The 25510-nt window shown below is 44.5% G+C and overlaps 1 long non-coding RNA gene across 5 annotated transcripts in view; it reads right to left on the bottom strand.

The window, feature by feature from the left end:
• Positions 1-8541: 8541 nt before the first annotated feature.
• Positions 8542-25510, bottom strand: part of LOC114012350 (uncharacterized) — a 47631-nt gene continuing 30662 nt past the window's right edge. For 4 of the 5 annotated variants that reach the window (XR_008748059.1, XR_008748061.1, XR_008748057.1 and 1 more), the window contains 3 exons: positions 16103-16184; positions 12369-12520; positions 8542-9897 (listed from right to left, as the gene is read on the bottom strand). This is a non-coding gene — a long non-coding RNA (uncharacterized LOC114012350). The remainder of the gene's footprint in view (positions 9898-12368; positions 12521-16102; positions 16185-25510) is intronic. The other variant, XR_008748058.1, reaches the window with a different exon arrangement.

Below are 25510 nucleotides of genomic sequence, written 5' to 3' on the forward strand. Positions count from 1 at the left end.
TTACTAGCTATTCACAGTTGATAAATACCTTATTGAAATAGGATGCTATTAACATTACCTGCAGCAAAGCTCAAAGCACACAGATTTTCACACAAAAAATGCCTGGAAATATTTAGGATCTGTTTTTCTCTACTTAACTACTTATAAAATCTGGATGTGTTGCAAAGAACGTTTATGCTTAGTATGACACCAGTATGATCTGATATAGTCCTTCTCTAAATGGACATTTGCAATAGACTGGGCAATCGCTATGATGAGGCATTAGATGAGCAATAGCAGCCCATAAGCAATGACACAATGTAAATCCAGGAGGCTGGGCTGAACAGACTACTGTGATAAGATGGATAAGATAGCCATGCTGTGTTCTTACTAGCAGTACTACTGAGCATTAAATGGGCACGTCAAGGAGAAAAAAGACTTATTTCAACCCATGTTTTAAGTACAAAAGCAAGTGGAATTGCTTTAAATTTGGTCCAGATGTAGGAAATGTGGTTTGTAATTGAAAACAAACAAGCACAGAGATGCAGGGTGGTACAGCGATGCTCCTGGTGTATTGTTCCTGACATCAGCCAGGATGAGGAGGAGAGTTAAGGGAACCTGGAGAAGGCTCTGTTTCCTCCTGAGCCTGCCTGACTTCCTTATTCGGACTCAGCTGAGACAGGAGCTCTTCCTGGCCTCTCACGCTTTCCCTCTCTATAGTACACAGGGCACACGAGGCTCCAGCCTAGCCAAAAATATCATGGCCCTGGCTCATGTACCCTGCTGTTTGTGTAATCAGGCCACGCTGTTGTGGCGCATGAAGCTGTGACTCCCCAGGAGCATCTCCTGGTCCCTGGGAGGATGCTGGAGGGCGGCTGGCGCAGTTGGGAAGCCAGCCGGCTCCCTGCAGGCCAGCAGCTAAGTGAGGGTTTTAGGTGGGAAGGCTTGCAGGCGAGACAGGCGCTGCTTTCTCTTGTCTAAAGATACTCTCCTTCCTTCCTCTCTCCCTTCCTGAGACAGACAAAAGTAGGTAAAATGCCAGGGCCTGTTCTCTGCATGGGGGATCATTTCTGATTCGCTTCTGTTTCCAGACTCCTGTGGAAGTGACAGTCCCAGATATTACTAGGCTTCATTTCATCCAGGCTAATTTAACTGTCGACTTTTTAATGCAAACATCTTGTTATCCTGTTCTACAGAAAAAGTCTGGATTGTAAAGGGATCCGTTTATGTACTTAAACCAATAGTTAAGATTTTGCCTTAAACATGCCAGGGGTTAATCATTCAGGATAATATTTCTGTTGTGCTCAGCACCACTTACAGAGTCACAAAGGATGAAGAAGCCCTTCAGCAGCAATGCTGCTGTAGGAAAGCTAAAGAGCAGACGCTTGTTACCGGCATTACCCAAAGAGTAACACCGACTAGAATACCCTGAGTTTGGTATAATCAGCCTAAACACAAAAGAGTGATTAGTGAGAACTACGAGAATCTGAACATAAATGCATGTTCATCAACCTGCCTTCAAATAATGTAAGGAAACAGAAATTAAGCCTTGGGACTAAATTCCTTCCTCAGGGTCACTTTGAATTGCCTGTGGACCCAGGGACGAATGTGGCCAGGGTATTTTTCAAAGGCCAGATTAACATGGACTCCAAAAATACAACCACAGGTCTGGCGGCATTCAGTGCAGATAGTAAACCTGCTTGATGAATAAAGGGCAGAAGAAACTTGTGGATAAAACCCAACGTGTCTCTCAGGTGGATGATGCTCTCAGGGCAGCAGTGTGTGCCTGTTTTCTGGTGCTGTTATTTTTGGACACAGCCACCCTTCTCCCCTGGAACTGACTCACCTCTGCAGGAAAGCCTCTTCCCCCCCGTGCAGTTCTCTGCATTTTCCTTCCAAGGCTCCTGATTTCCTTCTAGGGGTTTGCATCAAACCTCTCACACAAACAGTTTTAGAGCATGACCACTGTGACTGTTTTTACAGGGAGAAACCTGAGCCAAAGAAAACAATAAATGCTTGAACTCTGTCCCGTTAATCAGATCTCAAAGCATGATTACAATGAATCTCGTAAACCCCAACAAATTTAATTCCTTTTATCCTTGCTTTGAGTGCATGGAAGGTCAGGCATAGACAATTCAAGTTATTTTCCCCAAATTCATGCTGCATGGCAGGGTCAGGAATAGATTTTAGCTCTAGAAATTCATAGGCGGCCCAAGTTGGAAAAGATGAGTTTTCAATCAACATCACATCAGAAGCTGTTACTTAGATTGTACCAGGAGATAAATCAGGGCAAGGAACCCTCTAAGCACAAAGGAGACACAAACCTTTCTCTTAGAAACACCGTAGTTACTCTTTCTCCAGTGAAAAAGTGTTCTTTCATGTAGAAAATGAAAGCTGGTGATTCACGAAGCCAGCCGGCACCATGTTGCAGAGCCCGCTGGGAGCAGGCATCCCTGAAACACAGCCCATTCAGAAGCTGCGGGCACCTTTTGCAGGAGATCCTTGCAGTGAATCTTTCCTTCAAATTCCCACATAAATTGGTCTTAAAAATAACAGGCAACTGAATAAAGCAAGCATCTTAGTAATCATTTAAAGTCTTTAAAATAAGAGGAGGGTGAAGGTGTCTTCTTAGAGCTCAGCAGGCTGGTGGACCTGTGGGTGCCTAGGGCTGTGCATGTGGTGGCAGACCCTGCTGGGAACGGGAGATGAAGTTGTGCCCAGTCCTGGATTTTTTTTTGGGGGGCGGGGGTTTGTCTCTTTGCCTTCCTGTTGTGCATCCTCTGAGATGATGCACAAACTTCTTGTAACTTCCAAAGGTTTACAGTCATTACAGCCTTTTGATAAATGTTTCATTTTAGCAGATCCAACTCCCCCAGCCCTAGGCACGCTGCAGCATCCAAGAGGAAGGCCACGTGCTCAGCATCCTTCCTCCCTGAGCAGCACCACCAGGTATCAGCCTACTGCAGCCAGAAAAACTTTCCCTATTTGATCGGAAACCATAACATCAATGAAAACTGCAATTTCCTGGCTAAAATTCAGATACAAAATTTGCATGTAGTCAGGGCCTTGCAAGGTCATCTTGTGCTCTGGGCTGATCACATTTCTCTTCCTACTCTTTCTCATCTGAAGTTTTTAATGGCTTAAATATGTACATGTTTGGAGCAGCCACAGTTTGTATCTGTGTTTTAGAATAAATAGGAAGCGAGAAGACTTGAGCAGCAGTGAGGTTGCCATAGCAATTGTTTGTTGGAGGAGAGAAATTGCAACAAAACCCTGGAGAACGTGTCACTGTGCCTCTACCTTTTGCACCATGCCCGTCTGGACTTCAGAGAGGACAGGTTGTATGGGAGAAGAGTGGATCCTTGGCCTCCCTGCTGCTCTTCAGCAGATGTTCCAGGGAACCTGCCCGGGGGCATGGCCGAGGCAGCAAACTTAATGGTTCAGCCTGAAGTTTCACCAAGCGACACACGCAGGAACTTTGCACACACCTTAAAACACGCATGAGTCATCAGGTGATCTGGATCGTCATTATATCAGTGCAAGTACTTACTTATAAATCATAGATGAATCATAAGGCATTAGTTTGACTTTTTAAACCACGGAGTATCAATCATATGTTTTGTCTCAGATTAAAGCGTGCAACCACTTTGAAAGCAAGCTGATCTCTGGTGTAGGGAGGTTATCTGCAGGGTGCTCTTGTGCTACTCAGCTGAATGTTGATGGATCACTACCCAGAGAAGTAGCTAAATGGGAGATAAATCCATGTGCAATTTGGGAGATTTACTTTCTTTTACATGAGAGTATCTCTGAGAACCGAACACCAGCTATATCAGCATAGCGATACTTGTACTGCTGTTATCTGAGCAACGCAATGGTAAATTGACAGCATTTGTAGAGGTTTTCACTTGTGGCTTCACATTTGATGCTTTATGTATTTCATTTGCTTACACCTGACAGCAGCCTGTAATGGCTGACACGCATCTTACAACGGGAGGGACAGGGACAGAATGTAAATGGGGGCCAAGGTGAGTTAGAAACAGCAGAGCTGGAAATAGATCTTGTTTCCAGGCTCTGTTTGACACAGACCTTGCCTAATAGTATAAACTCACAATCGTTTTGCTGCCATTACAGCAGATGCTGCTGGCACCTCCTAGATATGAGGGTCACACCATGTCTGAGCATCAGTGTTTCAGTGACAACATTCAGAGTCACTCATGGGACATTTATATTCATACGTTAGCATCACTGGCCCAGGAAATAATGTTTGAGAAATAGTTTGAAAATACTGCCTGGAAAATCTTAACCACCATAGGACACCCTTCTCTAAATCCAAGAGCAAAGTAACAGTTGTGCCTTAAGAAGAGAGATGGGGTGACAGAGCAGTGTCTCACTGGTCACCAGACTGGCAGCCAGCTGCACTGGGCATCAAAAAGCACTTGCAGAATTGCTCTGCCCTCCTCACCCACAGGCAAAACAGCGGAGACTAGTATGGCACTTCTAGAGGAAGGATTTAAAAGGTCGCTTCATGACTGTGCCTGTGCTAGACTATACTGAAGTATGAATGCCTAAGCTGTGCTCACAAAACATACACGTGTGATGGCCTGATCAGGCCTGACAGGTCTGATCACCTTATTGGGCATAGCTGGCCCCAAATGATTTTTTTCTCTTGAGATACTTGCCAGCATGTTGTCAGACAGAGCTGATCCTGTCTTGGAGCATGAGGATGGACCAGAAAGCATCCCAAGATCCCTTTAAGCTCTATTTTCTTGTGGTCCATGTTCTGAATAAAATCAAATCTGTAGCATCATTTTTGATCCCTGCTTTGAACTGTTAGAGCTTATGAAGCAGAACAAACTGCTCTGATACTTCTTCAAAGCAGGGAATTGCCAGAGAGCCAGCTGTGTGAGGGATTCACCAAAAGCTATGGAAGAGCACCAAAAACTGCTTTCCTACAACAAACCACCAAGCCACACAATCTAGGAGCTGGTGTCTAGCAGCAGTCAGTTATGCCACAGGCAGAAGGAGATGCAAAGTAGCACTTGGCGTAAATACATTCCCAGCATATCTCACAGTATTGACTATGAGTTAATAACATTTAATTTCAGGAAAAAAAAGGCAGCTGTAGGACAATTCACCCCCACCTGCCCTATAGCTTTACATCAAACATAGCTTCCTCGGAACGGCTTGGTATCGGTAGCTGTCGAGAAAAACTCTCATGCGCAAAGATCTTCTTGCTATTTAAAATAAAAAACAGCTTGTCATAAAGAAATGAAAATCTGGGACCTTTTAGATATTCCCAAGGCAGTTTCCAAGACAGGATATGAAAAGCTAAGGCTGCACTTAAAAGCATGCATTAACTGAGTGCTTGTGTTAGTTGAAGGTTAGAGAGGAAACAGTCACCTTGCCCTCAAAAAAGACAGGAGAAAGTTTTGAGGTGAGAATTTGTTTCATCTGCTTGGACCAGCTCATGAGAAAACTGCCCCATGCTGGGGAGGGCTTAGCCCTGGCACTTTCCCCAAGGCTGCTCCCTGGCACAGTATCTGTGTTGTGGTCCCTGTAGGGAAAACCAGTTCACTCACTCAGTGATACAAACCTTCCCGGTTACCAGGTGCACCAAGAAGTGAAGGTCAGTGCAATAAATCGTACATGTTTGCCATCATCTGGAAACAAAACACCTCTCAGTCTGCAGAACACATTTCTGCACAGCCTTCCTTCTGCAAAAACATTATGTGTGCTTCGCATCGTCCTACCTCGGTACCGTAACAGTGTCACCAGGCAAAGCTACTTCCCTCGAATAGCGTACTGAATACCAAGGAACACAAACCATCCTACATGAGGAAATTTAGTAGAGCTCAGATACCAAATCCAAATTTTTCTTGCTATATACATGTTAAATTAAAAAATATTTATAGAACATTATTCCTTGAAGGGTTTGAACTGCAGGTTTGGTTTTCCTACTGACTGTGCTTCAACACACAAATGAAAGCTTTTCATATCTCTACGTTCCTGCTTTCTAGCTTGGTCAAAGATGATTTGTTTGACAGCAGAGCACATCTTCTGAAGCCCAGGTCAGAGCCCATGTGTGCCGGCTCTCTGTCAGAGATTGCACTGAAGGCCCTGGTTTCAGACATGTAAATATTGGCATGATACCAGCCAGGCACCATTTCTAAAGCAGCTTTCAAATCCTCCATGCTAAGGAGCTATTGCTGCCTTATGAAAAGCTTTACCGAGCGAAGACAGGTCTGCTCATGGGTCAGTTCCCTCCTCTTGTTTTGTTGCAGATATTTATGTGAAAATAAGATGCTTTATTTGTGAAAGATCATCTATTCCTTGACGCATTCCCGCACTAAAATCCAGGTTGTCTCATTATCATATGCAGAATTAGTAGGCTACATTATCAAGATCAGCAAAAATACCTCATTTTTAGGGAAGATTTTGGTACAAGCCACAAGCAGGGAGAAGCATAAGTTTATACTGTCTCAGCAGGGCTATTTTCTACTGGAAAACTTTTAGATTTGTCAGCAGTAGATTATGAAATTCATTGCATTTCTTAGCATCCCCCTTCAAGGTTATACATACACTGGGACCCTTAAAAATTAAATTTTTCCCCTACCCCTGGCAGAAGGACTACCAGTGACCACAACAAACTCCTGAGCAGGCCCAACCCACTCCCCAGCAGCAACCAGGCAGCATCAGGGAGAGAAACTAGGACAAAATCTGTATGGCATATGGCCCATGAGGTGACATGCTTGGCCCCACAGCTGCTGAGGGGGAGTGGGAGCCACGCGGCACCTCCAGACACCACGAGGAGCAGCCAGATGGCCCACCAGGCTGCAGGGTCCCCAGGTCAGGCTCTTGGTCAGTGTCAGTGCACATACCATTTGGCTGGCCAAGAGGCACGTGCATGCTGCTGGCTAACAGCCAAGCTGCCTCTGTTTCCCTTTGGCCAGCCCAAGAGGCAAGCGAGCGGGAAGCTGGATGCTCTCCTGGCTGGAGAGTGATGGAGGGGGGCTGTTGCAGTGATGGTTGAGGGCTCCAGGGATGCAAAATCAGGGTCAAGTAAGAGATGTGGGAGGTGTTACACTTAGAAATCTTAAGGCATTACAGATGGCAGATGTAAGGAATGAGGAGGAACCACCCTGGGATCTCGTGGAGAAGACGGAAGGGAAGCTGAGGGGTAGATACCGTGGGTGCAGGGAGTTGTGGCCCAGTAGTGATGTTTGGTAGTCTCTAAAAGCCCACATGAGCTGGGTTGCTCTGGGCTGTCTCCTCAGGCTTCAGGAAACTAGCTTCACCTCAGGGACTACCTTCGCTGTTTGCATTCGTAAATACCAGACCCACCAAACAGCAGGGTGTAGATCAGCGCCGCCTGCGCAGCCTATTCGTATCCTGTTCGGGTTGGGCAGCATTGATGCTTGTCGTTTTTTTCTTTTTTAATGAGGGAGTTTTCTACTCCTCATGATTGCAGACAGAATTTTCCAAACTGGGGTTGGATATCACAAGGCCCACCCAACCACTTAACTTCAAGTTCTCATTTCACCATGGAGTGTAATTAAATGTGAAACCCTTCTCTTTCTGTCCTAGTTTTGGCTGGGGTAGAGTTAATTGTCTTCCTAGCAGCTGGTACAATGCTGTGTTTTGGATTTAGTGTGAGAATACTGTTGATAACACGCTGATGTTTTAGCTGTTGCCAAGTTGTTGCTTGCTCTAAGTCAAGGACTTCTCAGTTCCCCGTGCTCTGCCAGTGAGCGGGTGCGCAAGAAGCCGGGAGGGAGCAGAGCCAGGACAGCTGACCCGAACCGGCCAAAGGGATATTCCATACCATAGAGCGTCACGCTCAGTATATAACTGGGGGGAGTTGGTCGGGAGGGGCCGATGGCTGCTCGGGGACTGGCTGGGCATCGGTCAGCGGGTGGTGAGCAGCTGTACTGTGCATCACTTGTCTGTCTTGGGGTTTATTCCTCTCTCTCTCTCTCCTTTTCATTACTATTATTGTTGTTGTTATTATTATTATTAACAACTTTATTTCAATTGTTAAACTGTGGGTAAAGCCCACAGGTTTTATCTTTTTTCATTTCTCCTCCCCATCCCACCGGGGTGGGGGGAGGAGGCGGGGAGCACGCGGCCGCATGGTACTTAGTTACCAGCTGGGGTTAAACTTTCTTATGAGCATGCACGTCTTGTGAGCCACCCTGGTTAGGAGTTTATATTCTCAAATGCATCTGAGCAGGCCTACAGAAGGAGAACGATGGTGACACTGATTTCTGCATCGCCTCCCTTAGCTCTGACTGTGCGTAGGTTCCACTTCTGCATTCACAGATCAGCTCTGGAGCAGAAAGCCCCTGACTCCAGCGAGACACAGCACAGCTGTACGTGCCCACCAGATCAGACTGCCAGAGCAGAGGCTTACCTATTGCATTACAGTCTCGGTGCAGCTAAGCAATAACCCAGTTCTCACCACAAGTCTTACAGATTACCATCAAATGAAACGTGTTATTCATTGCATTATTATATACTTTAAAATAATAATAATAATATTATAGGAGAAATATCATGATCACTTTCTCTTAGCAATGATTTTATTTCTGTTATTAGTGCCCATTAGTAAATTTCTTACATCAGAATATGATGTTGGCTGGAACTTAAAAATGTCATACAGGCAAACAGGATTTTATAAGCAAGTATGATTCATTACCAACACCAGATAATGGAATTACCAGTTCAAAGACCTCTGAACTATTCACTATTCACTGAAGGTGAACTATTACGTTTATTCATAAGAGGTATTTGTATGAGGCAGCTTCTCCACATTCTCAAGAGGGTACAAAGGCACTATGGTGTGCGTCAGCCTGTGCAAAGAAAATTAGACACATCAGGAGCAAATTAAAGGACTTAACCTCTCCAATTTTAGTTATGAAGGGAAGCACAGTGAAAGCTTGCTCTTCTCCATACTGCCACTGGAAGGTCTCGAGGGGGGCGTGCACCAGCACACAGGCTCCTGGGATGGCAGTGGTCCTGGGCAGATGCATGCTCTTCACTCGGCCCCAAGCAGCCATGGAGAAAGAAACACAGGAGCCTTGGTGATAAGTGCTTCTTGGACTGTGGGTTAATGTTGCCTTACATCATTGCGGGCACACCAGCAAGGGCATGGGTGCAGGTGTCACCGCCTGTTTGCTCTGCCCTTCTGGAAACGCCTCCAGGCTCCCCACAGCAGACCCATAAGCCAGCACCATCTTCAGCCTCTCCTGATGGAATTTTCCCCTTCTCATTGCAAAAGCGGTGTGCTGTGCAGCACTGCCGGCACTGGGAACATGAATGTCCCAGCAATTTCCCAGGCATCTGGCACTTTGCTGGTCAAACGCATACTCAGGAACCATCCTGCAAGAGTTTAATGTGCATTCAAATCTTCTGCCAGGTGTCCTTAGATTACGACAAGGTTTCAAGAATGGGGCCAAAAGAGCCCCAGCAAGCAGGCGCAAATATCTCATTGCTAGCCCTTTCTGTTCAAACAGTTAAACACCAAACCTTTTGAAGTGTCGGGCTTAGTACACTCTGCTATTTCATCCCATGGTGATGTTCTGCTACAGAAAGTGTGACCTGTGGAAGGCATGAGTAATATCCCTTGTAGCTGACCTCTATTTGTTTCTCCTGTGGAGACCAGACAAGGTGCATTTTGGCTCAGGCTAACAATCCTCGCTCTCCCTGGGTAAGCCTGCAAGCTAGTCTCCTCATAAACTTCCTGAGGAGGAAGGGCTTTGCATGAGCAAATCACCATTAAAAGACAGACAAACCAAGTTAGGAATAGGCAGGCAGTATTCTTGGACATGGATGATTACCAGTGAAGTCCCACAGGGATCTATTCCAGGGCTGAGATCATATGAATCGTATGGATCATATGACAACATCTTCACAAATGATCTGGAAAAGAGAGGAACAGAGATTGCTGGCGATATGAACTGAATCAGAACAATAAAACCAAAAGCTGACTGCACAGGGTTGTAACAACCTTGCAATAGTAAGTGGCTGGATGACGAAAAGCCAGGTGAAACGTGATATTGATAAATGTGGAATAATGCATTATGGAAAGAGAATTGTAACTGTGTATTCAGTCATGGGCTCCAGCCTGGTTATTGCCACCAGAGGAAAGACATCTTAGATAGGTCTGTTAAACTGTCTATTCAAAGTTCAGGAGCAGCTTTAAAAGACTAATTTTAATATTAATATTAGGAAATGTTAAGAAAAAATCAAGAAAAAACCAGACAATATTATAACAGTGATATGCCTCCATCTTGCCATACATCTCTATGGTTTATAGCAATGGCATGTCTTTCCAAAGCAACATAGTAGTAGTAGAAAAAGCACAAAGACAGGAGGCAAGGGTAATCTTCCTATATGGGAAATAACCTGGGAGAGATAAGGAATCTTCAACCTAAGGAAAAGAGGACCATAAGGAATACATTAGGGTTTATAAAATCATGAGACACATAGGGAATGTTAACAGGGAATAATGATTCAATTGCTCATAATAAAAATAAATAAATAGAGGAACCTCACCTAAAACTTTCTAGTGGCAGATTTGAAAACAAGAGGTGTACACAGTGTGTTGTTAAACCGGGGAAGTCACTGACACATGACATTGGTGGGTGTCACAACTCTATGCGTTCAAACAGTGAATTCAAAAAATTGATAGAAGAGAGAATATATCAAGGATTATTAATCACAAAGATATCATACTTGACTCAGGATTTCCTTAGCAAAGCCTCCCGAGGGAGCTATCCTACAACTTCCATACTTCTGTGCCCTTCCCTAAGTGTCCACTGTCAGTGACCTTATTTTTTCTGTGCTTTAACTTCTACATGGCTCTAAATATTGTTCTGCAGACCTGTCAGAGGCATGAGGATGCAGCAGAGAAACCTAGCAGAAATGTAAGTCAAGCTCACAGGGGACTAAGTGGCCCCAGAGTGTGCTAGCCCAGGTCACAGAAAGAACAGGTGCTTCTTAAACCAGAGGATTTCTAAGGCAATGGCGGAAAATTATGATCTTCTTGCTTGTCTTGACATCTTTTGATCTGCAGCAGCCCGTGGCCTGCACAATGTTTATCTCTCCTTCTGGACGTGGGCAGAGACAACCTGCTGACCAACCAACCATCCAGTCTCAGCAGTGCAGAGTGGGTCGTAATGCTTTCTGGCTGGCAGGGATCTTAATAAAAAGGTTGCTAGCGTGTAGTGTCTGTAGCGTGCTTAATGCAGTGGAGGATTAAGTGAACAAAATCAAACAAAAAAGAACAGTTTAGATTATTAATTGGGAAGGTAATAATAAGACAATATTCATTTGTTATACGTAGGAAAACAAACAAAAAAAAGTCTTTTTTGGGTTCTTGAACTTGTAAAGAACTTTGCAGCTTTCTCTTGTGCATTCCTTTTCACTCTTGGCCAAATTTCCACGTGCCAGCCTCCATGCGCTTGGGGACAACCAGCAAAATCCCTGCTGAGGGCACTGTGCAAGACCTTTTCACAGGCTTCCTTTACGCTGTGCTGCCCAGATTGGTGCAAAAGCGAGCTACAAGCCACACAGTTCCTGGGATGGGTCTCAGCCACCCCTTTCACTTGCCAGGGCTCATCTGCAAGGTGCCCAACACACATCTCTACAGAGGAAGGGCAGTCGCCCAGATGTCTCGATGTCTGGGAAAAAAGACAAGTAGCCTCTACATTCTGCAGGTACAAACACTTCGTCCTCACCATGGGTGTGCTGAGCACCTGCTAGCAGTTGAAGGTAGTTGGATGTATAGGCACTTATACAGAAAGGAGAGGCATTTCTTACCGCAAAATGCTGCTGCCTCATCTGAGGATGGGTGAACAGGTGTTAGGCGTGTTTTTGGAGTGTCTGCAGTGTCTAAACGGGAGCTATGCATTAAGTAAGGTTACTAACTTTAAATGAAAGTGATCAGCCAAACATGGCTCTGAACAGAAACATGTTGAGTTTAGCTGTTATTGGGGGTGTGGGTGTCGGGGGGACTGTGCTTAGGGGAGTCATACCTACATGAATGAGCCAGAATAAGGCTGTACTTTCAAAAAGTTTGAGAAATATTGACTTGGACAGACCCCACTGATGGAAAAACCAGTGTGAGCAGGGTCTGGTCTGCTGTGCTAGTGTGGGGCTGTGCAGTGTCCCCAAGGACACTCTCCTGTCCCATGGCTGCTAGTGCCAGCACTGTGTCACTGCATGGGCACAGCTGAAATGCCCTTTAAATGTCAGTAAACAATGTAAGGAAGACATCAATTAGATATTTATCCTGCCCTATTTCATGCCTCCTGTGGCATCAAAATCCAATATTCTAAAATTTAGGAAATTTATAAAGAAAACTAAGTACCTGGAAGAAAAGGTCATACCTGGCAAGATGGATGGCAATGAAGAGACGGGATGTCCACTTTTTTGGTGCTAACTGTTGGACAAACCATGGCTTCCTGAGCAGGTTGTGAAGTCTACGAGAGGGCTGTTGTAGCAGCAAATTCAAAAACAGTAGGCTAAAACCCCTCAGCAACTGAAAGACAGTGAATTGTGGTATTAGACAAAAAAGTGTAAATGCTGATGAACAAGAGCAGAAATATAATTATGAAACATAAGACCTGCCAAAGAGAAGAATTAATCCTCTGAGGAGATTATGTGTTTGATTTATAATGGCAAAGACATAATACATCTTTTGCAAGGTTTTTTTCTGAGCACCATATTGGCATTCTGATTAGAAATTATCAATATCCAATATTAATAAAGCATAAAGTGGACTAAGAAATCACTAATAAACAGCTCAGAAACTTTTTTTTTCATCAAACAGATTTGTTATCTATGAGAATTAGGAAGATCATCAGGAGATTGGTACCTCTCCAAAATTTTTATCTGTTATCCGTCAGACACAGAATCACTGTTGGTAAAAATTCAAATGCAGAAAATGTTGGGGAGGACAGAAAGATCTGGATCGTGTAGCAAACTGAGACTTTTCAAAAGCAAGGCATTTAAAGGCAGTCAAATTCAAAGCTGGTCTGACCCAAGCAAGGCAGACCAGCCCTAAGAAGAACTGCATCCAAGAAGTGACTCTGGAGCAACCAGTGCAACGCACTATGAGCACTCAATGTGGTTAAAAAAGGCAAAAGAGTTGTCTAGTGAGCAGAGAGGCAGTAGAAGTAATGCACTATGTTAAAAAAAGCATAAATCTGAACACATTTGTCTCAGCCTCTTCCAGTGCCTCCAGACACATAGAAACCATCAGCAGCCCTTGCACCGTGTTGGGTGCTGAAGCCCTTCCCCACACACCCCCACCAAAGCCTGCATCCCTGGCACTCGGTGCTGCTGCTTTCATTGGTTTTTAATCTCCGGTTATTTAAAACCAGAGTTTGCACAATCACCTGAGAAGCAGCCCCCTTGAGAGGGAGACAAGAAACTCCAGAGAAGGTGGGTCTGAGAACAAGTACTCTCATGGCAGCTGGTAAGAGCAGGGAGAGGATGGGACCAGCAACAGTCATGCCACTGCTAAGGAAGCATCAGTGGTCAAGGGTGCTTCTGCTAGGGCATGCATAAGAAACTGCACTGCTTTGTCAAAGGGCTTAATTTCTCAATGGTTTTGAACTACTTATGGTGTACACATGTCACTTTCTAATTTATTTATGGCTAATGAGATTTCTGAGAAGCAAATCAGATTGCTATTGACACTGAATCTAATGCAGCCCCTTCTTTGTCACAGCCACTTTCTGAAATGAAGTTATAACAGTGCTGTAAAAAATACTTGATGTGACAGGCCTGGAAGATGAAATGGTTTGTTGATGTCAGTCTGTGGTAATGGAAGCTGAGCTGAATTGCTCAAGAGCAACAAATTATATAGATTTAGGGCACAGAACAATTTCAGCTACATCACCTTAATGTCCTTTTTAATGGAAACAAATTGCTTTGTGCTATGTAAAGTGGGAGCTGGAAAGTTCAAAATGACACAAGGGCATCGGTAGGATCCTCATCCAGTTCAGTGGAAGCATGACAGAGTGAAAAATGAGGAAGGAACCAAGAATTTGGTCCCCAGCACATACTCTGGAGCCTTTGTTTAGAGCCCGTATTAAACCAAATATGAACAAATATTCTTGTTTTATTCATAATAGTAACTGCTTATCATTTGACTTCATCAAAGTATCCATCAAACTTCACTTAAATTTGCAACTCCTCTGGAGCCTGGCTTAAGTTTCAAAGTGTTTAGTCATTTTAACTATGATGATATATTTGCAACAGAAAGAAAACAACTCCTGAAACAAGTGGTGGTACCAAAGGGCTGTTATCTCAATACAGTTTATTTTCAACTGTGCAAAGCAACGTAAGCAGTTACCTTATGAGTGACCGTTATTTATACAGTGTGGCACCTCAGGCTCCCAGAAACACACCTGCAACACTCAGTACTTACTAGGTGCTAGATGAACATACAAATCTTAAGCCAATATTTTTGTACCAGGCTTTTAATATCTGCATTACATTTGCAAAAGTTCGTTTTTAATTGACGTAGTGTAACCATATCTTCATTTTAAAGAAGAGGAAAAGGGAAGTCACTTGAATTCTTCCTTCTGTCACAAAGGTGGAAATGCAGAGATTTACAGATTTCCACAGAAGAGACTTGACAGGACACCTTTGCCCACAAAGATACTGGGTTGCTCATTCCAGGTCGCATAATGAAGTGGGACTGAGTGCTTTCCTTTTTCCTTACCCATGCAGAACTGCTATCCTTTTTCTTTTGGAGATGAATATATTTTAGTGCCACTCTTCTGTATTGTAACAGTGATATTTTTCAGGAATAAACCTTTCCTTTGTACGTGGAAGTTCACAAATGACTTGAGGTTAGTCTTTAAATTCAAATAGTTTTACTAGCTGCAGACATTATTACCTTCTGTACTTAAAAAAAACCACATTGGAGTAAATATTAAAGTCATTATACCTGTGTTGTTACAAGGGGCCATGGGAAATACTGACTTTGATCGGGCTGGTGAGCCTAATGGAAGAGCTGTGGTATTGTTCAACAGACAACACAGCTGTGCTGCGGCTCCACTGTGCCAGAGCTCCGGGACTGCCCTTGTAGGGCTGAGATAGGAGTAACCACACAGTCACCAACGCTTTGTTCTGCAATAAAAGAAAGCTCATACTGCTCTGACAGGTATATAATGCTTAGATCATATCCCATTTCCAGCTTTTGATGCTTAGATGACACACAAACCACTTTGTTCGCTTTTGATTAATATTTCTACAAACTTAACTTTTTGCTAACGCATCTGTAGGAAAAGCATCATAAATACTTCTGGAGATAGACACTGATCATATGGCTTGCAGGAAATTGCTGCTTGGCCAAACTGAAATGCATGAATGAATTGGCGGATGCTCAGAAAGCAAAAATCACATTGTATGAGCTGGGTGACTTTCCCTGCAGCATGAACAATGGATTATCTCGGGTAACATAAGCAAATTCTAGGAGGAAATGTATTTACTCAACCGCTGGCCAAATAATTTGAATATCAAGTAAGTTTGTAAAAGATCAAAGTCTATTCAAGGACAACTAAAATGAGTTAGTGTGGTGAAACACATGGCCAGAGAAAAAGTATTCTCTGCTCTACGCTCCATCAAAATTATTCAGGTTTCCAAATGGCCTCTATTCCCTTGCACGCATTATTAGTGCTTTGATTATTTATGTACAGATGTGCAGTCAACAAAACCATGAAGTATCCATGTGACCCCACATATCCCAGTGCTGCCATTACCCAGATACCTTTCCATTCCCATGCAGAAGTTAAATTTAAGCGTAAAATGCCCTTTCTTGTAAAATACTTTCTTTTCAAAATTACCATGCTGAGCAATGGCTATTCTATTATTTGACAGCATGTAAAGGATTTGTGAGGCAAAACCCATGCTGTTATACCAGAACCTGGAAGCTGAGAGTCTCCCCAGTACAAGGAAGATCTGGACATACTAGAGTGAGTCCAGTGAGGGCCACAAATGTGGTGAGGGGGATGGAGCCTCCGTCCGACGAGGAGAGGCTGAAAGAGGTGGGACTGTGCAGCCTGGGCAAGAGAAGGCTCAGTGGGATCCTATCAATGTGTTTAAATACCTGATGGGGAGGGAGTAGAGAGGATGGAGCCAGGCTCTTCTCATTGGTGCCCAGTGACAGGACCAGAGGCAATGGGCACAAACTGAAACACAAGAAATTCTGTTTAAGCATAAGAAGACAACTTTTTTTTTACTGTAAGGGTGGTTGAACACTGCAACAGGTTGACCAGAGGGCTTGTGCAGCCACCATCCCTGGAGATACTCAGAACCCAATTGGACACAGTCCTAGGTGACCTGCTGCGGGCGACCCTGCCTGAGCAGGACTTGGACTCACTGCTCTCCAGAGATCCCTCCCACTGGTACCACAGCATCCTTGCCCCACTTGAAGGCCTGGTGGAAAGTAGAAAATACTCTTGCAGTTTGCAAAATTTCATTACTTAGCTTCCTTCTCCTTTTCTACCTCTCTCTCCTCATACCTTAATTTATTTCTGATGAGTCTTTTTGGCCTCTGAGCTGCAGTTTAATGAGCCAGCTGGCTGACTTTCACTATGGCTGGACTGGATTATAGCCAGACTGTGTCTTCAGTACCTAACGCTTTTTTATTGGGCTAAAAGAATGGGAGATATTACAGTGGGACTGAGCTGGACAATGCTCATGTTGGAATCACTCTGTGTCAGGCTGCCACAGGGAATGCCACCACCCTCGCATCAAACACTTCAGCAAGAACTAATAATCCAACTTTAAACTAGATCACAGTGACAGGGCTTAATTTAGTCTTATTTTAGGGTAGCTGTTATAACTGCAGTGAAAGTTGATGATGATACAATATCTTGTGGGATGGGAGAGGTAAGACCAGGATTCATCTACACAATCAAGCTGGTAAACTCCTGACTTTGTCATCCCTCTCGTGTGGCACTACGTGCTCCACAATGCTTGAGAGCTTCTGCCATGGACAGAGCAGGGGCAGTCAGCAGGGCTGTAAGCACCCATGGGACTGCTGAGGACCTGGGTTACCATCCCATCTCCCAGCAGGGCTACCTTCCTGACCAGTCTCCTACTGCCACATGCCTGCAAACAGAGCGTGCATGGGCCTCAAGCATTGCTAACCATTCATCTTCACAAGTCATGACATTAAAAATAAACCGACCCCTCCCTTTTTTACCATTATTGCCTTGTGACTTTTAGCCCACACAGTTGTTGCAGCTCTCTCCCTGCCCCAGAGCACCTACAAAAGGGAGGTAATTTCTCCTCTTCCAGCAGGGAACACCTCACTGTGGTAAGGGCTATCCCTGTGCCAAGGTCACCTCCTTAATTAGAGCAACTCCTGGTCTCCTATCTTAAAAACCAAAGGAAGATGAATAATGTGCAAACCCGGTATGCCAAAATCAATTGACTCAATACAATGAATTTTGACCCTCGCCTCCTGAATTCCTGAGGAAGAAACCCTTTCTCTAAGGATGGGCAGTTCTGGAGAAGAGAAAAATCAGAAAAATAATTTAAAAAAAGAAATGTGAGGGTTGTCATGTTTCTAGTTGGATACCTATACATATGTAGGTGCAGTTTAAGTTCAGTAGTGGTGCTAATAACTTACCTCATTCTGTGCGAAAACAAGAGTAGTATATTGAGGTAGGAAACAGAAGCGAAGGGGACGTTCATAAAGATGCCAGCAAGCACAGTAAATCCTCAGGATCTAGGCAGGACAGGACACTCACAAAGGCACCGCTGTCCCTGGCAGCCCTTCGCCAGGGCTCTGTCGCTGATGAGACAGCTCTTGGCCTGGGAGACCGCCGTGCCTTTCCTGCGCACACACGGGATGAGAACTGGTTTGCTTGGATGGGAAAAGAGAGAATTTTCATTAAATCTGCTACCTGGGCAGGCAGCCTGCTGCCTGCTGAAACCTGACATATGCGACTGGCTCAGCCTCACAAGAGGCAGCAATAGAGGGAATCCAGGGTAAGGAATAACTCATACTACAAACAGACACACAGAAAAAAAAAAAAAAAAAAAGGGAAAAGATTACTTAGGTGCAAACTCCTGCTAGGTATGACAGATGGTTTTCCAGGGCCAAAAGCCAAGATATATTTTTTTTTAGTGTTGGCCAAGCAATCACATTAGATCTTATTTATTTATTTATTTACTTAGTCTCCAATTAAAAATATCATAGAAATAAATCCGACAGTGTTCAAATTCAGTTTGCTCCAGCCTTATCATTCCATCTGCCGGTGGGTTCAATTCCTTTTTGATCTTTGATTTCAGGATGGTGAAGTTTAAAAACTGCTATATCAAACCTTTAGGAAGGCTTCTGATTTTTTCACTCGGCATCAGCACTCCCAAGGCTTGCCGGCAGCAAACCCACGTGGACAGGTACGGCATGAGCAAGCCTCATTCCTTCTCCCCTCCACACCAGTGATTATCCTGGAAGATGATGTCATGGCTGATTGCAATGACATCATCCGTGCACAGGGAAGGCAAAAATAGTCCTGCATATCTCAAACCAGGGTGAGGGGAAGGGGAAACCTAAGTCTCTGTGCAAGGCAGGGTAGGCACCGGGTTCTCACACAGCACCATCACAGGCTGGGAGCCTACCTGCTGCGGGGACCCTGCCCCCCTCAGCACAGCCACTTTGTTTACCCCGACAGAGGATCAAGCCCTCTGCGGGCACATGCTACATGGAGGTCCTGGCTGCATTTCTGCGACTGCATGGCACCAGTCTCTCAGCACATGTTCGCAGAACAGTTCAGGTTGGAAGGGAACTTTGGGGGTCCTCTGGTCCAAAAGTGGTTGTCTTCATCTGCGCAAATATTATTTGTGTTATTACCTCCGTACCAAACTGTGCAAGGTACGCTGAGACCCTTGAGTCTAGCTTTGCGTAGTAGATTCTTAGGAAAAATTGGGGTGTGAAATCTACTTGTCTCTTTTTGTTACATTTTTTCGAAGTGCTGCCATGTGCATTTTGAAGTGATGGTCTATCACAGCACCATACCCCAGCCAAGTTTTGCTGAAGGTGAGGATTGACTGGGGGTAAGGTGATGAGACAAGCAAGCTTGACAGCAGATTTGTGCTTGGGCTGATAACACAAGAGGAGAGAGACTGGCCTGCCCTGTGTGATGGGGTCTCCTACCTAAAACACAGGCAGTGCTGAGGACCGTCACAGCCAGTCTAACCTCACCTGAGATACTGAGGAAAAAACAGGTAATACAAGCAAACACGAGACAGAGGGGAATAACCTACAGGAATGCCAAACTTTGTGATGACGAGGCCAAAGGAGAAGATGTCATGGGCGTTGGGCAAGGGGCCAGCAGCAAGCAAGGCACAACACTCCCAGGCTTGGAGACCTTCCACCTCCAGCCCCCTCTGCCACCGACTACAACTGAAGCAGGCAGGGAAGGGGACTGGAAGCACCTCACAGCACTGATGGGATGTGACAGACGCGGTCTGGGAAAAATCCCAATGCATTAGGTAAGCCTTTATCTCAGGGCTGGCTCCAAGAATCGGCAAACAAGAAGAGTTTGTATCACATAATGACTTTTAAAAACAGAAGTGGTGGGTTGGTGGTTTTTTTTTTTTTTAAGTAAGAAAGTTCTGGTTATGTGATCCAGCTGGGTTTTTGTTTAAAATCCTCTCCTTCAGTTTCACGTCATAACATTTCCTTAAAGCAAACTGCCCAAGGACTGAATTAGGATAAGTCAGAGCATTAAATCTATTAGTTCACAAGGTTTTAATTTTCTGCTTGTTTAAGTTAGTGAAAGTCCTTTTATAACACCCTCAAACTGTTATTTAAGAGAAAAAGTGATTTTAGCAGTTAGAAACAGGAGAGAAGGTGTCAGGGCTTATGAATCAAATCATAAAGGGCAAAGCAATGAAGCTCCACTGTTTTCCACGAAGCTAAAGCCATTTTACACCACCTGAGCATCTGGTCTTTCAGCTTCAACTCACCTCCACTGCCAAATCACCGTTGTGATAACGTCCTTCAATAGAGGACATCTATTAAATTAAAAAACAACAACAACAATAACAAGATTTTTCTTGCCTTTCTGCTGTTTCAAAGATAATTACAACTAAAAAGCCTCAAGAAAGGTTGTCTTTGCTTTCAGTTTTGTACATAGATGTTATTTTGTGGTGTCAGGCACAAGATTTAATCACAGTTTGCATCTCCTTAGATAGCACTGCCAGTCACCCTGAAACACACACACTGAGGGAATTCAGCCCCTTGAGCATCACCACACGGACCTGTGTGTGTCCTGCCTTCCTCGGTGGGTGTTGGGGGGAGCCTGTCTCCTCCGGGGTAGGTATAGGAGGGCTCCCTGCTTACAGACTGGCTGTCTGGTGCTCTGAGTCCAGCCCTCCATACTCATGTGCATTTCATGGTCTTTGATAAGGAGGGGGAGGCAGACATCACTTGCTTATTAAGCAGATTAAAACCCCTGAAATACTAGAAAAGGGAGTCACGAGGGGACCAGCCCACAGCCCCAGCTGCAGCATGGGAACCAGTGGGAACCAGTGGCAAAGGGAAGGGCTTTGCACCACTGTAGAGGAAACCATGGCCCTCCAGAAGTGCTGCACAGGGAATTTATTAATGTTTTTAGAGTCCTGCCTAGAGGTCAGACCACATATAAGGGTCTCTCTGGGGATTTACTCCATCATTTACTCATAAGAAACTCCCAGATTTGCAGCCTACCTACAGATGACCCATTTTTGCCCTTGGATGCATTTCACCAGAAGTCTCAGTGTTCCAGTAGAGGCAGGACCCAGCTGTCTCCATGCCTGGCATTCCTGTGCTGGTTCACAACTACTCATAAGCCTTTTTTAGGGTCTGCTCTTCAGAGCAGGGGGAAATCTGTGGATCTATTCCTTGCTTTTAAGTGTGCAGTCTGCAGGTGACAACCCATTATGGACTGAAAGTGCCATAGGAGAGATCTTCACAATCTGCGGAGTGGAAGCTTCTCTTCAGTCTAAACTACGATCAGCTTTAGGTTGAATAAATTTCCTTTTCTAGATAACAGGCTTCGTTTTAGAAAGGGCAACACAGTGCATAGCAAGGACCTGAACATCCCAGCATGGTGCAAACAAGCCTCAGAGCCTGCAGATCAGCCAGACCGATCCCAGCACATTCAGTCGGCGTTAACAATGTTTCCAGTCCACTGCCTGTGCAATAAACCTGGGCTGAGATGAGACTCTGAGGAGTCCCACACTGTTTCCAAGTAACTCAGCCTTATACTTCAAAGTCAGTGATCCTGCCGGCTGGAGATGAGGCAGGCTGCCAGCAGTGCACGGGGAAGGTTTTTGCTGATCACTCCCTGAAGCAGGAGTAATAACTTCAGTCTCCAGGGCTGCCTTTCAGCAGCACAAAATTCATACTGTTTTTAAAGACTGTTTACAACCGTTAGTAGGTCAGTTCCAGGTAAGCAAATCAGGTTATTAAAAAATTTCCATGAAATAACATGCCTCAAAACCACATTGAACTGCCTACCTGCCCATTTGTTTAGTTCTCAGACCTGCTGTGTGATGCCTGCCACGGATGCCCACATCCTTAGGGTGGCATCCCTGGGGCACCAGCAGGGCCCTGCTACCTGCCCCAAGCCCCTGCATCATCCCACCGCGGGCACCAGTCCCTCTGGGGAAAGATGCTCACTGTTACCAGAGGTCTCCCAACTCAGCCCAGTAGTTCCCAACTACAACCTGGAAATGCAAATGGCAACAGGATTATGATCCCCATTCACAGAGAGAGATCGCTGGCAGAACAGGCTGGGGTATCGATCCGGCAGGCAGCTCCAGCACTGAATCAGGCTGCAGGGCTGGGACTGCCTTTGCAAAACACTGCGTTTTGCAGTGAACAGCTTGGGACTTGGTCCAAAGCTCACCCAACGCAAAGGAAAAGGCACTGCATTTCACGGAGTTTGGATTAGATTCCCCACCTTCAATACAAAATAATATTCTCTTGACTTACTTTTCTTTCCATTATTAAAAAAAAAACACAACACAAAACCCCAGTAAAAGAACTGCTACTTGAACCTACAAGATATGTCCCCTCAAATCCTTATCCTCTTGCATTCCAGGACATCTGCGCATATGAAGCAAAAGGAACTATTATCTGCTACAAGGCAGGTGCTTTAGCTGTACTGGGAGTTAAAATGAGCGTCTCACTAAAAACTAATGGGATTCAATGGGAAATTCTTTAATTTAACAAACAAATTGATTTGTTTTGGTTGATTGATAGTGATAAAAATAGAAATACATGCTTTGAAATAATTAAAGAAACACTTGACTGGAATAAAATGTTCACTACAAATGCCTTCTGAATGAGTATAATTTTGACTTCAGTTTTCTGAGAGAAGATTTGGAGCTGACAATGCCCTGGACCAGTTTTCTAATGTTGGGGTCCTCGGCTGGTTAGTTGGTTGCTCTCCCATTATAGTCTACAAAAGCTAGATGCTACATTTGAGAGTAATCATTTGACTTCAAGATATGGCACTTAAACTGATGCCATCATTTTTCAACTGCACCTACTTGCACATCGTGTTCAAATCCTTTTTCAGTAGGCAATTCAATGCTCTAAAAATTGAAAAATACATGGTAGGAAAAATCATGGCTCTTAGTTTCTATAGTTCCTTGTCATTTACTCCATCCCTGAACTGCTCAGAAGCTGTAAAGATCCAGAAAAATGCAGAAGCATCCCCCTCTAAAAAGAGTTACGTAGTGTTTTGCACTATAATAACAAAAATGTGACATTATTGAGTGGTTCTTCATCTCTGCAAAAACTAAAGCATTACTTCTTTGCTCAGTAGTTCTTGCTCTAAATTGAGGGATAAATCAGGGTGATTAGTATGAGATGGAAATTAATGAAGTTCCTAAGAAAAAGTCATTTAGGCAACATCCAGAAAATTGGTATCTGGCCTATCTGGGTGAAAAGCCTGCAGTGGGAATCAAAGCAAAGGTGCTGAAAGCTTCCTGGTTTTAAGTTCATGAGCTTGGAGAACTGGAGCACTCCTTGACAGGCATTTGCATCATTTCCAGTGGAGAAGTTATTAGAAAATATTAATAAAAGTAATTAATAATATTTTCCAAGAATAGGCACCAGTAATTTTCTTTGGTTTTACACCCATAAAGACAAACCTGTAACAGATATTTATGTTCAAACAATAGACTGTGGTGGGCTTTGCTGATGCATATGACATCGTTCATACGGGGTCAGTTTTATTACTTTTTTATACTAGTTTGTATACATTGATTTTGTATACATTGGAATTACATTGAGGACCTGTTTTCGAAATAGCTTGAAAAAACTGTACAGAAGAAATAACTTGGACAGACGAGCCCCCTGTATTTTTAATGTGTTGCAATTCTCAAGGGACCTTGTCATATGGGGAATATGTCTAAGCAATCACTCTTGCAGTGGGAGACCAAGTGACGGAGCTGGTTCATGGGCTGAGCGTGGGACTGGGAAGAAGGACTGACCTCCAGGGTTTTCCTCCTGCTTGTGCCACTGACCTGCAGGGTCATATTCTGCCAGACTTTCTGTAGGACTTAGCATCCTTGAGGTACTTCACCTTTAGAATGCTTGACCAGCTCTGAAATTTTGCTCCTCAGAGTCTGATGTGTTCAGAAGCGATGAGCACTCTCGGCTCTGGCTAAAGTCATTGAGTGTCAGGGTATCTTGCAGCACGTATGTCCAAACAGCTGTGTTAAAATAGAAAACCCCTGGGAGGTAGGATACAAACCACATTTACTTCTGTGTAGATGGAGAAAGCCGTTCTTCCAGCTTCCAGCAGGGTTTTCCTTTCAGTAACTGTCTCAGGGTGGGCACAACCCTGCCTTATCGCCATTAGCATTTTACATGCAGGTGGACAGCTTGAGCTCACTGTGCAAGGTAAGAACATTTTCTATTTTTATTTTCTTGTAAAGACAGCCTAAAAGTCAGGCTATTACATTTATACTTAATGTTCACAAGGAGCCCTACAACCCTGGGATCACATCTGTATGCTGTGCAAGAGGAAAATATTGTCATAACCACTGTGAGCAAAGGCTCATCACTCTTTCTCACAACCACCTATATTTTCCTAATTGCACTCTCTAGTAAATTGTTTATAAATAGGACCATTGTGCAGCTAACGTAGTCTCTGAATGAAATGTAAGCTCATGCTAGACACTAATACTAAGAAGGGAGAAATGACATTGGTCAATCTTCTAGTCGAAGCAGAAAAGCTGAAGAAGGATCACAGACTGTGCCAAGAAGGTCTCTGCCTGTATGAATGCAAGCGCTTTAATCTGCATGACAAAGGCTCCCCTCCCCTTCCAAACTGCTACTTCTTTCTGCTTTCTGAAACCAGGAGAAATAACATCACATTCATTATTCATTCCATGCAGTCTCCATGCTGCAATGTGGGAAAAGAGGCTGAACCCATCCATGCAGGCAGTGCCGTGAGTACATTTTACAAGACCCAGAACATTAAATTCTCGTCAAAATACGTACATTCACTACCTTGCCCCTGCGCAGGGCAGGACTGCATTCTGTGTTTCCTTTGTACTGCACTCGGTCCCTTCACTACACCAGAGATTTTGCAAGCCTGACTCTAAAATATATTGCAGAGGTTGTATTACTCACCCAGTATGAAATTGTGCATGGTAATAAGATGCCCCTTAGATGCAACCACTGTGCTGCGGTCGACACAGCAGAAACAGCGCAGAAACAAAGGCAGAAGAGTGAATCACCAAAATCCACAATAAAACGAGTTTCCAGTCCAAAACACAGGTTGCCTGTTGATACTGGGTTTTGGGGAGAGCACTAGTGAGATACCACTGAGACCTGCAGGGTGGGTGACCCCACCGAGCGCTACCCACCCTGTGGTGTACCGGCTGGGGCCAGCCCCCAGGCACAAGACCCTGCCTGGGGCTGGGGCTGGGGTCAGGGCAGGGCAGCTCCCCAGCTGCCCAGCAGGCAAGCACGCAAGCCCCCCAGACCCACTGCCTCCCCAGACAGTGCCAGCGCTGGGGCAGGGGCTCTCTTAACCAGGTGGATTTCTTTAATCAAATGGTATGTGTCACTTTTGACTCACGTGTGCTTGTGCTCCCCAGACGCACCGATTCAGCTACCCTGTCTACATATTGTCAACTCCAACCCGACTGGAAAACCTCAGGCACTCGAGTGCCAAGCTCTGCTCTGAGCTGCGTGGTGAAAGACAGATGAGCTGCAGCGAAGACAAAGTTTTACACACAGTAAATAAGCAAATGTTGGCCTTTTTTCCCTTTAACACTGGCTTGCATTTCATTCTAGTGAAATCTCTCCCATGTTTTTGGCAGGATCCTCGCTCTCCGATCAGACAGAACTCCTGATAAAGACAAGATGAATTTTGCTCAGAGCAGGATGCTGCTAAAAACAAGAAGGTATTTGTTCGGAATAGGATTTTTTCTTATTATTATTTTGATCAAGTGGCAAGTGGTAGGAGAAGAAAACAACAGATTTAAGGGCCAA

The sequence above is a fragment of the Falco peregrinus genome, chromosome 7, assembly GCF_023634155.1.
Source record: "Falco peregrinus isolate bFalPer1 chromosome 7, bFalPer1.pri, whole genome shotgun sequence".
NCBI classification, from domain to species: domain Eukaryota; kingdom Metazoa; phylum Chordata; class Aves; order Falconiformes; family Falconidae; genus Falco; species Falco peregrinus.